This window comes from Sorex fumeus, unplaced genomic scaffold (genome assembly GCF_029834395.1).
Source record: "Sorex fumeus unplaced genomic scaffold, SorFum_2.1 ptg000131l, whole genome shotgun sequence".
Lineage (NCBI taxonomy): Eukaryota > Metazoa > Chordata > Mammalia > Eulipotyphla > Soricidae > Sorex > Sorex fumeus.
The window spans coordinates 28,056,888-28,070,308 of record NW_026606188.1 but is presented as its reverse complement, the minus strand read 5'-3'; positions in this window follow the sequence as shown (position 1 = coordinate 28,070,308).

The following is a 13,421-nucleotide window of genomic DNA, read 5'->3' as shown; positions in this document are numbered from 1 at the left end:
TTGGAGAACCTGGCAGGCTACCAAAAGTATCCTGCCCGCACGGCAGAGTCTGGCAAACATCCCGTGTCATACTCAATAGGCCAAATACCAGTAACAATGATGGGTCTCATTCTCCTAATCCTGAAAGAGCATGAAATGGCTCTTTTAAAATCTCAGGGCTAGGAAGAAGGAGACATTACTTGTGCCTGCTCGAGGCAATCAACGAAGATGATTGTGATCGTGAATGTTTGGTTTAAAAAATGTTGTACCGCTTCTTAAAAGCAACAAGATGCTGGATGTAAAGAAGTAAGAAATATTTTCTTTACAGGATTGTGGTAAGAACTGTGATAATTTGTAAAGTAATTAACAAATACAGACTTCCTTAGATGTTGCTTCTCTGTTCATTTTTCCCTAATTGGTGCTTGTATGTCTATCTCTAATCTATCTCATCCTCTTTGGAAATAATAGACATAATTTCTCGGAGAGCCCGGCAAGCTATCGAGAGTATTCGATATGCCAGACACAGTAACAACAAAGTCTCCAATGGAGACGTTACTGGGCCCGCTCGAGCAAATCGACGATCAACGGGAGGGACTTTACCTTTACCTTTTAATTTCAGGGTGAATAGCTGATCAAGAGTGAAGTCTGATCCTTGAAAAACAGAAGTTATTTGCCTGTGTGAAATTCATTCATAATTGTAAATAGCAACACACACACATCAAATTACATGTTGGGTGACTCAATTGATACTATTTCTAAAAGTTTTCTTTTCTTATTTTTTGGTTCTTTTGGATCCCACCCAGCAATGCTCAAAGGTTACTCCTGACTCTGCACTCAGGAATTACTCCTGGTGATCTTTGAGGGATTATACAGTGTAGGATGGCATTGGTTTGTCCTTCTTCTCTTGCCACAAGGAATTTAGATTTATCAGATTATAACCATCACAGTGCTCCCGAGTCACTCCCATTCTTTTGTTTATCTGTAACCACTTCTCTATGCTTTCTTCCCCATCACTTAATCAGCTTTTTACCCTAATCAGACTCTGTTAATTTGTAAGGTCAGACCTTCTCGGACACTGAACTTGAATCATAAGCTAATATTGCCTTTCTCCTCTCCTTATACCTTTTGAATAGTTTACTTTAAAGCAATGTCCTTTTTGTTATAGATAAAGGAAGACAGTTAATATTAGGCTTTTGAAATTTGGGATTTCATTGTCTTCAAATACTCTTCACTCCTGGGCATCTGCTTTCTTGACTTAAGCCTCAGTTGCCCTTAGTTCCTTGCACCCCAGAAGCAGGGTCCCGACGAGGGACTGAATGGACCCAGGGCAGGCTATGAGCTACCCTGGCACCGAAATGGGTCAGGCCAAAGTGCCACAATTCATAACTATTAAATTAAGAGCTGGATCATGGACAAATGCTGTCATGATCCAAAAGTAATGGCGATACTAGGACCCTGCTAGGGATAGGAAAGACTAATCTGGCCTGAGCACTGTAGTCTGAGATCGAGATGACCCCAGGAAAGCAATTCTATAAGCTTAATCTATCTCTTACTGTGTCCATACAAAATGATTAATATTATGAATGCTTATATGTTTGTTGGTTGGACAACGAGAGGAGAAACACACCCATAGGATGCTACTCTAGGGTGGGTGGACCTGCTAAATGAGAATCTGTCCTAGAAGCAACTTTCCCCAAGGGAAAGAACTTTAACCATATTGATTGTGACCACACCTATGTATAAGCCCCAACCCCTCATGGTTTTGGGATTTAACTAGACTGTGGGCTAGGGGATCCTTATTCCAGAGCCAGAAGGAGAATGAAGAGGGATTGAGGAGAATGAAGTAGCATGGGGGGAGGAAGAAGCAGGAGGAGAATCAGAGGAGAATGGAGATGGGGTTGAAATAAACTGCAACTGACATCAACCAGCCTGGCCCTTGTTTCCTTCCTTCACCTTCCCATTGCCATCGACCTCCCCAGGGTGGGGGAAAGTGGCATGAAACTACCAAACATAGGTGGTGGGAGAGATAGAGCACTGCTGCTGCTGCCTTTTTGTGTTCACACAATATAGAATTCTGAGGATCAAACCTGGGTTAGCTTTGTGCAAAGCAAACAACCAATTCACTAAACTATCTCACGAGCTCCCTTAACAGTTTTCTGACCTTAGTATAAAACCTACTGTATCCATGTTCTCTTAGAATTTTGAAATTATGATTATTGGCCACATCTCTAATTGAAAATGTCTATATGCCTGGAATTGTTTTAACTAGTTTTATAAATAATAACTTATTTAATCATTATAAGCCAAATATGGGAAAACCCAGGTTTGCATGGTGTACTCATTTGTTCAAGACAAATATATGGCAGAGGTGGTACTATCTAGAATCTGTCCTATCTAGATTCTAGATAGTCTTATCTAGAATCTGAACTTGTAAACCCATCCCCCCATGAGCTTCACCTATGCCTACTTATTGTCCTTCACACTTGTCCTCCTTTATTTAAAAAAATACCCAAATCTCCTTTTTCCTCTTTAATTATAAAATTCTACTAATCTTTAAAACTTATGTAAAACTTTAATTGGAATGTACACCAGTTGGTTGCAACAAATGGTGGTGTTGGGGGGAGGGAGGGCTGCAGTATATTAAATAAATGCATCCATGTATCAACATCTCAAAATTAAAACATTTCACATTTTAATCTTGCTTTCTGCTCCTTTTGAAACTTTTGAACAAAAGTCTATTTATTCTAGAGCAAGGCTTAGCAAACTGTCACTACAAGTAGGTACACCAAAGCTGCTAAACTAAAACTATGTGTTCATTAACCAGAACCTCTGCAACTGCTTGCAAGGGAACAACAGAATTAAGGTCAACACAAAATGTCTGATAAAACCTGAGCTACACTCTTTGGCACTTTGTAGAAAAATTGAGCTAACTCCTGAGCTGAATCTAGAAGCAGCTGCCCCTCAGGCAGGGCTGAGCTGTCCAGGTGGACAGAGTAGTACCACTCACCCCTCCTTCAGCCCAAGGGCCCCTTAAGACATGGAGTTTCTTCCTTGTTTACAAGTTCTTAGATCCCCTCAGCTAGTCAGCTCCTACTTCTCAAGATCTCCTTCAACCAAATCAGTTCCCAGGTCTCCTCACTGTCAATCAAGCCAGTCAAGCTTACCTGCCCTGGTTTAACAGCAGAAATGTGTTCTTCCTGTTTCAGGTTTGTTAGTTTTCTGTCCCCAGGCTAGGAACAAATACCTTTGTTTCCTCTGCATGCCCCTGAGGTCAGCACTCTGTGGATAATATAATAGGCAATAAATATTTTTTATTTTTCTAATTATTGTCAACCTGATACACACTTTTCTATTCTTAGAAAAGAATAAAGAATACTAAAATAGCCGTTGTGCTTCAAGAAGAAAAAAAAGTAAAAAAACAGAAGGGGAAGAGGTATATTTCCCATCTGACAACTAGAAGAGTTATGTATGTCAGGTTTACTCAAACATCTGCCTGCTCTCTGCCTGGAAAATCAGGAAGTTAGAAAAGCTGCCTACAGGAAGTCCTCCAGGTGCTGGCCTTCCTTGCTTATTAGCTAGCATTCACACCTAAACTAGCTCCACTCTCGGGGACAAATTCCTGTTGCCTTCAACTCACATTCATGATAATATAAAGCAGAATGTGCAATAATAGCTAAGAAACCAAGGTGCCTAGAATCAAGCCTTTAAATGAGTGTATCTTTTCCTCTTCTTGGCAGGAAAAGAAGGATACAGTAATGATGCAGGCCAGCGCGAGTGACTTATGTAAAGTGGAGGAGAGAGACAGTCTCTTTCTCCTGATCAACCTCTGACCCCTGGGACCAGCTGGGAACACTCGGACTGATAGAGTCTGCTACGAGCCCCTACGTAGCAGACATCAAGTTTTGCCAGCTCCATGAGGTAGCCAGCAAGGCACACCTGACGTCCCCTTTTTCTGTATGGGACTTAATCCTCACCACCTGGTTTCTTGGGAGAAGAGGACTCAGGCTGGAGCAAGAAATTGCTCTTTGTATAAAAGGCCCTACCCAGACCTGTTGATTTCTTGCCTCTCACAGAAAAGAATCTCAGTAGCAGATAAACAGTGATGTAAAATCAGATTTTATTTGGAGGCTGTTTTTTTTTTTTTTTGAGGAATGGAAAGGAGGGAGGGAAAGAAAGAAAGTAATGAGCTCAAGAGAAAATGGGGCCTTTTCTGAAAGCAGAGAGAGCCCCTGCACATTTCCCAGCATTAGATATGAAAGCATGAAAGTATACATCTCAAGAAGGGATATACAAGTGACACATGTGCTTGGGCACACATGCTCTTGACCATGATACATGGGCACAGGCAGCACATGGACTCGAACAGCATATGCGTGCACTATCATTATTCAAGTTGGCTTCTATAGGGTTTCTCACAAATGGCCCCATGTGGGTTACTACAGGGTCTGGAGTGATAACACAGTGGGTAGGGTGTTTGCCTTGTATGAGGCTGACCCGGGTTCAATTCCCAGCAACTCATATGGTTCCCTGAGCACCGCCATGGGTAATTCCTGAGTGCAGAGCCAGGAGTAACCCTTGTGCAGGTCCCAGGTGTGTCCCAAAAAGCAAAAAAGAAAAAAAAAGGTGTTACTTTGAGAATACTGAGTGTTACTATGGTCGTTGCCAAGAGAATTGAGTTGGAAGTAGTTAATGGCTTTTTGAAAAATTCCTTTTCTTGGCCTGGATCCTACTGGATCTTCTCTCCAAGGTTGGTAGTCCAGAATTCTCTGGTCTGTGCTGGCTCGAGGCAAATGTCTTATTAGACCTTAGTTCCTATTTCACAAGGAGGGTCCTGATAGTCTTAGAGCTAGTTGGTCACTACTTCTTAGGAATTCCAATGGCATTCCCAGGCACTTCTCTTTGTCTACCTCAGTGAGAGTTGCTAGGTATCTGAGCTATTCTTTGAGATTAGTTTCTAAGTGTTAGAACACCTGGGCAGGTAAGTCGTCTCCCTGGCCAAAGTCCTTTCTCACCATGTTGTTATAGTGATTTCTACGCGTGAGACTATTTCTAGAATTTCATTACTAAACAAACCCCTTTCCAATCTACATATTTTGCATCTAAAATAAATTATTGCTAGCAGCCATGTCTTATTTTGGTCTGGAAGACTATCTCTTTCAGAAGATCCTAGAGAGCTGTTTTGGTTAGTTATGCAATGATATTTCAGCTTAAATATAAGAGGAATATTTTATTTTCAAGATGAGTAGTTTGAAGGAAAGGATAAACATTACCCTTTTGCAGAAACTTGTGTTCTTTGATTCTCTAGAAATAGAAATTTAACAGAGGTCAGAACTTTGTAGTCCAATAAATTTTATTGAGGTAAGGGACTGTGGAAATGTGACATTGGAAGTGGAGGGGATAAGATCGGTCCCAAGTAATCTAGTTAATTGCTATTCATCATTTGAAATCTCACCAAGGATGTAGCCAAAAAGATCACGAAAATAGCTAAGGTTATTCACTTATGAAAGGGCAGGTAATTTCCTATTTGACTTGCTGGTGCACTGGGAAGACAGTATAAAACCAGAGCATCTCTCTCTCTGTCTCTCTCTCCTCTCTTTCTTTCTCTTTTTCTCTCTCTCACAGACACCACATACACTGCAGCTGGAGAACAAAGGAAAGGTCAAAAAGGCAAAGAGCACTGGATACCAGCAATTTAAGAGACCATAGTGCTCCAATGACAGATCAAGGGTCATCAAAAGCACCAAAGAGACCAGTATTGAACGAACATAGGACAGGACATGAGACATCATTCATGGGAAGGAGAGAGACACCTGAACTTCATATGTGGAACATGGTGAGACTTAGACCACTTAAACTGTAAAAAAAAACACAGAAGAAATAAATTTTTAAAATTAATACAGGGAAAGTTGATGAAAATCAATGCATTCTCTGGAATAAAACCAAGATGGAATTTAAAGAAGTTACTTTGTCATTAACCCCTAAAATAGCCAGTTTTGCATTAAAGTTTGTGCCATTTTGTGGACCCCTTTTAAGTCTCTGGTGCCAGTATCAGCCCAAAGAAAGCTGGGAGGAACTTCATCTGAGACAAAAGGCTGTGATAAGAACACAAATGTTGGCCACCAGCAGTACTAAGTGCTTCGCTCTGAGAAGATTCTACCAACTGACTCTTACCTCTTTAGAAAACCCAATGTATAGAGAGTTTGGAAGAAACCAACAAAATCAGCTCTGCAAAGGCAAAAAAGATGCTTTCAGGGGTCATTGAACTGCATTTCAACTGAAGATGTGTACTCTCAAAGTTCCCTTCTTTTCTCTCTTAAATGTATTACCTGCTCTATGTTCTTCCTAATCTCTAGATACAATTGCTCTGCTTCACTACTCATCTTCTTCTGAGATATGTTTCTGTGAGGAAAGACAATGTTCCTGGAAAACCTGTGCATAGTTTAAGACCAACTTTCCTTTCCTACAAAGAGCAATTTCCTACTATGGCCTGGATTCCACAGCTCATCACAAAATCTTGAGACAGTGCTCATTTCCTACACTGTAAGAACAAGTTGACTTGGATGCAGTATGGCTGCCTTTTAGGGCTGCTGAGATGGAAGATTTGTGTCTTGCCCATATTCATAGCAGACTCTTATCAGTCTTAAACTCTCAGGAATGACTTCCTGGGTGATCAAGGCAGGTAGAGAGGGAAAGAGTAGACTTTCTTTCCTCTCTATAGGAACTTTATGATTTGTATCCTATGAAAGAACCAAAACAATGATTATAAGCCATACAACAAGAATTAATTGATGTAATAACGCAGCGCGTTAGTCAGATTAAGAAATGATCCCAATTCAATTGAATACAAGTTAACAGGCAGTTTCAAAATCCACCAAAAACTAGATTAATGACTTGTTTTCCACAGAAATGTGCTCCTCTCAGGAAAAAAGATTATACATGCATTTTTCTCTATTTGCACTTAAGTTTTTTTTATTAATCTCCAAAACAATTAACCAATGCTTTAAGATATTTATTTCTAGCCATAAGCAGTGATTTCCCCTTAAAACAAGAAGCAAAATTCATAATAAAACTGTTAATAAGTTTCCACCTTCTGGAAGGATAAAAAAACTAATCTCCACTTATCAAGATTTGAGACACAATACATAAGAAAACTGTCCATCAAATACATTTGAACGGATATGGAGGGTATCATGCTAAGTGAAATGAGTCAAAAAGAGAGGGACAGACATAGAATGACTATATTCATTTGTGAAATATAAAATAACATAGTATGAAACTAACACCCAAGGACCATAGAAACAAAGGCCAGGAGGATTGGTTTATGGTTGGAAGCCTGCCTCAAGTGCTGGGGGTGAAGGCAGTTGGGATAGAGAAATCAATGATAGTTGGAAGGATAGCTCGTGATGAGAGATGTGTGCTGAAAGTAGACAAAGGACCAAACATGATTGTCTCTTAGTATCTGAATTGCAAGCCATAATGCCCGAAAGTAGAGAGAAAGAAGAAAAATGCCTGCCATAGGGGCAGTGGTTGGGTTGGGGTTGGGGTGGCGGGAGGGATACTGGGGACATTGGTGGTGGGAAATGTACACTGGTGGAGGGATGAGTGTTTGATCATTGTATGACTGAACTTCAATCATTAAAACTTTGTAACTGTATCTCAAGGTGATTCAATTAAAAAGGAAAAAAAAAGAAATAGTACATTACATATCATTGACAGGGACCAATTATAGCCCCCTGGGCTTTGAAACCTTGTGTTGCTAGGAAAACGTAGTATGTATCTAGCATGAAGAGGTCCCAGTCTCTAGTTGATCTCAAGCAGAAATTCACCCTACAGAACAGACAACCTGTCCTGCTCATTAAGAGGTAGATAACTCCAACTTTCCTATCCACAATAAAAGCAGCATACAGTTAAGGTGAGAGCTAAGTCCCCATTGTCTTCTGACTATGAACTTTCCCTTAACCTTACCACCCTAAAAATTGAATGCAGGGGCCAGAGCAATACTGTAGAAGATAGGCTTTTGCCTTGAACATGGCTGACCCATACTGAATCCCTAGCACCACGTTTGGTCCTTGAGCCCTGTGCATGATCCCTGAGCACTTTTTGGTATAGCCGGAAAAAAAATAATGCCAGTTTAGTCCTTTTAGGAAAAAACTTGGGTGGGAGTCCAAATCCAGGTAAAGGGTTCAGCTTTCCAGGTTAAAAAAAACCCTAAAATATATCCATCTAATAAAATATTCTGGCCCTTCAGTTCTTAAGGGAATAAGAACTTGCATCCAGGACAACTAGCCACTTAGATCATTCTGATTTCTAGCCGCTCACTCTTATTTCTTTGTTTTATACCTATTTTTTCCTCCCATGGTATTCAGAGATATTGAGACATTCATTAATTCTTTTGCAGTTTGCCCTGAAGGCAGTTTTTGCCTCTTTGAAAATGGTAGTCAATATGTAATTTATTCAGAAAAACAAACAGTTTTAATTGTCTTTTTTATAGTTAAGTGACTAGGAAACAAGAATCTATCTGCTTAAAGAACATAATTTTATTTATGTGTTCTTGAGACTTCTTACAATCACCATTTTTATTTTCCCTTTAGCTATGGTTCAACACCAATGGTGATATCTCTAATATGTGGGAGTTAATGTTTTACAGGAAATGAGTTATATTCATTCTTAAGGGTCTAATCTATTACAGTTCAGAGAGCCTGAGGATGAAACCATCCAATTTGATTATGTAGATAGTAACATTGATATCTTAATTCCAATGTCTAAAGTATATATAGACAATATCTATGTAACAAATAATCAAAGCCTTGTTAATAATTAAGTTTATTTTAATTGACTCACGATCTGATCTGACCTCTGTTTTAAAGAAAACAATGAGGCAGTTCCAGGTCAATGACTCTAGGTTTCCATTTTTTATTTAAAGATAAACTTTCCCAAAAAATAGATAAAAATGTTTTCACCTATGAAAACCCTCTGCTTTTCATTTTAGGAATCATTAGCTCTTAGGAGGCTCAGAATTATGTTACTTAGCCTGACTATTTCAAGTAAAATTTCAAGTATGCTCAGTTTTCTACCAAATTCTTTATTGACTTATTTTGGATTGGGGGTTCCATCTGGCAGTATTCAGGGTTTACTCCTGGTTCTATACTTAGTTATCACTTGATCCAGTACCTCAAATCCTTATTCATTTTAATTTTTCACTTCAAAATATAGATTTTTTAAAAATTCTTAAATAATAAGGCTAGAGTGTTAATATAGTGAGTAGGGTCCTTATCTTTCACTCGACTTAGTCATGTTCAATTCTAGCACCCCGTATAGCTCCCCAAGGTGTGAACTCTGATCCAGGAGCACAAGGCAAGTCTTGAGCACTACTGGTATCCCAAAAAACAAAAAGAAACAACAAAATAATCACTACAGTGAGATGTCATTATACACTCATTGAAATGAAGGATTTTTAAATGATGATATTAAATTTAGTAAGACTTGGTACAACTAATGTATTGCTGATGAAAACGTACAATTGTTCTGTCACTGTAAAATGATTTAGGTATTTTTTTTCCTTTTTTGGCTCACACCCGGCATTGTACAAGGGTTTCTCCTGGCTCATGCACTCAGGAATTACTGCTAGTGGTGTTTAAGGGACCATATGGGATGCCGGGAATCGAATCTGGGCCAGCCGGCTGCAAGGCAAACACCCTACCTGCTGTGCTATCGCTCCAGCCCCCAATTTGGTATTTTTCTATGACAAATATAAATAGAAAGAAAGAAAGGAAGGAAACAAAACTGAACTTGCCCATTAAGGTAAAACCAAAACTTGGCATACCCAGGCTGGGGTGGCTCAACATGCTTAGACATCTGTACCTCAGGGAGGAAACAGATCAGAGCTGCTGTGACAGACCTATAGGCTCCCTAGGATTGAAACGCAGCCAAGATCTACCAGACTAACTTATCCCCTGGCTCATTTTTTTTGCAGTTATTGACTTTAATAATACTATACAGATATAATCATCAAAACAATGTAGTGTCAGAATAAAACAGACACTTAAATTAAATTGAATTTATTTATTTATTTATTTAATTTTTTTTTTTATTAGTGAAACACCATGAGGTACAGTTGTAGATTTACAATTTTTTTGTGCTTGGGTTTCAATTATACAATGATCAGATACCCATCCCTCCACCAGTGCCCATTTTCCACCACCATGGATAATATCCCCCCCACCCCCATCCCCCCATACCCCCCTGCCTCTGTGGCAGGGCAATCCCCTGTGTTCTCTCTCTCCTTTTGGGTGTTGTGGTCTGCAAAAGAGGCATTGAGTGGCAAACATGTTCAGTCCATAGTCTACTTTCGACATGCATCTCCCCTCCTGGGAGGATCCACCAAACACCCTTTATTTGGTGCTCCCTTCTCTATCTGAACTGCCCTTTCCTCTAGGATACCCGGCTGGCCTCTAAGTTATGGAGTAATCCTCCTGGTGCTGATCTCAGCTATTCTTGGGTATTAATCTCATATTTTGTTACTTTATATTCCCCAGATGAATGCAATCTTTCTATGTCTATCCCTCTCTTTCTGACTCATTTCGCTTAGCATGATACTTTCCATATTGTACCACTTGTACGTAAATTTCATGACTTCATCTTTTCTAACAGCTACATAGTACTCCATTGTGTAGATGTACCAAAGTTTCTTTAACCAGTCATCTGTTCTTGGGCATTCAGGTTTCTTCCAGTTTCTGGCTATTGTAAAGAGTGCTGCAATGAACAAACAAGTGCAGATGTCACTTCGACTATACATTTTTGCCTCTCTGGGATATATTCCCAGGAGTGGTATTGCTGGGTCAAATGGGAGCTCAATTTCTAATTTTTTGAGAATCGTCCATACTGTTTTCCAGAAGGGCTGAACCAGTGGACATTCCCACCAACAGTGAAGGAGTGTCCCTTTCTCGCCACATCCACGCCAGCATCGGTTGCTTTTGCTCTTTTGGATGTGGGCCAGTCTCTGAGGTGTGAGATGGTATCTCATTGTGGTTTTGATCTCCCTCTCCCTGATGATTAATAATGTAGAGCATTTTCTCATGTGCTTTTTTGCCATTCGGATTTCTTCTTTGAGAAAGTTTCTGTTCATTTCGTTGCCCCATTTTTTGATGGGGTTGGATGTTTTCTTCTTGTGGAGTTTAACCAGTATTTTGTATATCCTGGATATCAACCCCTTGTCAGATGTGTATTCGGTGAATATCCTTTCCCATTCTGTAGACTGTCTTTGTATTTTGGTCACTGTTTCTTTGGAGGTGCAGAAGCTTCTTAGTTTAAGATAGTCCCATTTATCTCTCTCTGTTTTCACTTGCTCGGCCATTGGCGTGGCATCTTTGAAGATACCATTAGCTTCAATGTCATGGAGGGTTTTGCCAACTTTATCTTCAATGTACCTTATGGTTTCTGGTCTGACGTTGAGGTCTTTAATCCATTTTGATCTTACTTTTGTACATGGTGTTAGGCAGACTTCTGAGCCTATTGTTTTGCATGTAGCCATTCAGTGATGCCAACACAATTTATTAAAGAGGCATTCCTTACTTCACTTCACATTACTTGCACCTTTATCAAAGATTAGATGATCATATGATTGAGGGGAGATGTCAGTGTATTCAACCCTGTTCCATTGGTCTGCAGTTCTGCCTTTGTTCCAGGGATATCGGTCTGTAATTCTCTTTCTTTGTGGTATCTCTGTCTGCTTTTGGTATCAGTGTGATATTTGCTTCGTAGAAACTGTTCGGAAGTGTTTTTGATATTTCAATTTTGTGGAAAAGCTTAAAGAGCATTGGGAGTAAGTCCTCTTTAAAGATTTGGAAGAATTCACTAGTGAATCCATCCGGGCCAGGACTTTTGTGCTTGGGGAGAATTTTTATTACCATTTCAATTTCCTTGATGGTGATAGGTCTGTTCAGGTATTCCAGGTCTTCTTGGTTCAGCCTTGGGAGTCTGTAGAAGTCTAGGAATTTATCCATTTCCTCGAGGTTTTGATGTTCCGTGGCATAAAGCTTCTCAAAATACTCCCTGAGGATCCTCTGAATTTCTGTAGTTTCTGTTGTAATGACCCCCTTTTCATTTCTGATTCGGTTTATTAGGGTTTTCTCTCTCCCTTTCTTTGTGAGTTTTGCTAGAGGCTTATCGATCTTGTTAATTTTCTCAAAGAACCAGCTCTTGGTTTCATTGATCTTTCGGATTGTTTTTTGGGTTTCCATCTCGTTAATCTTTGCTCTGAGTTTTATTATTTCCTTTCTCCTGTTTGGGTTGTGCTCCTTTCTTTCGTCCTTCTCCAAGCTCTTAAGCTGTGAGGTTAGGTTACTTATGTGTGCTCGCTCCTCCTTCCTGAGGAATGCTTGTAGAGCTATAAACTTTCCTCTTAACACAGATTTTGCTGTGTCCCATAAGTTTTGGTAACTCGTGTTCTCATTTTCTTTCGTTTCTACGAATATTTTGATTTCCTCTTTGATATTCTGTCTAATCCACTCGTTGTTCAATAGTGCACTGTTTAATTTCCAGGTGTTTGATTTAGTTTTATGTTTTTGTGTGTAAGTTACTTCTAATTTCAGCGCATTATGGTCTGAGAAGATTGTTGATACAATCTCTATCTTCTTAATTTTATGGAGGCATGTTTTGTGGCTCAGCATGTGGTCTATCTTGGAGAATGTTCCATTACGCTTGAGAAGAATGTGTATTCAGCTTTTTGTGGATGAAGTGTCCTATGTATATCTACTAAGTCTCTTTCTTCCATTGTTTCCCTCAAATGAACTATATCCTTGCTAAGCTTGAGTCTGGTTGATCTATCAAGAGGTGACAAAGCAGTGTTGAAGTCTCCCACTAGTATTGTGTTGCTATTGATGTCTTTTTCCAAATCTATGAGTAGTTGTTTTAAGTACTTTGCTGGTCTCTCATTAGGTGCATATACATTTATTATTGTAAGTTCTTCCTGTTGTACAGATCCTTTGATCAATAAGAAATGGCCTTCACTGTCTCTTATGACCTTCCTCACTCTGAAATCGATGTGGTCTGATATTAGGATGGCTACCCCAGCTTTTTTATGGGAGCTGTTTGCCTGTAGGATTGTTTTCCATCCTTTGACTCTGAGTCTGTGTTTGCTTTGACTATTGAGATGCGTTTCTTGCAGGCAGCAGAATGTTGGGTTCAATTTTCTAATCCATCCTGCCACTCTATGTCTTTTAATTGGTGTGTTTAGCCCATTGACATTGAGAGAGATTATTGTTATGGGATTTTGTCCCATTGTTCTGTTAAAATTTGGTGTATTTGAGGGGCCTTTCTTGCCTTGAAGGAGCCCATTTAGTTGTTTTTGTAACCATGGTTTTGAGTCTATGAAGTTCCTGAGCTGTTGTTTGTCTGTGAAACTGTGTGTTGTTCCTTCTATTATGAATGAGAGTCTTGCTGGG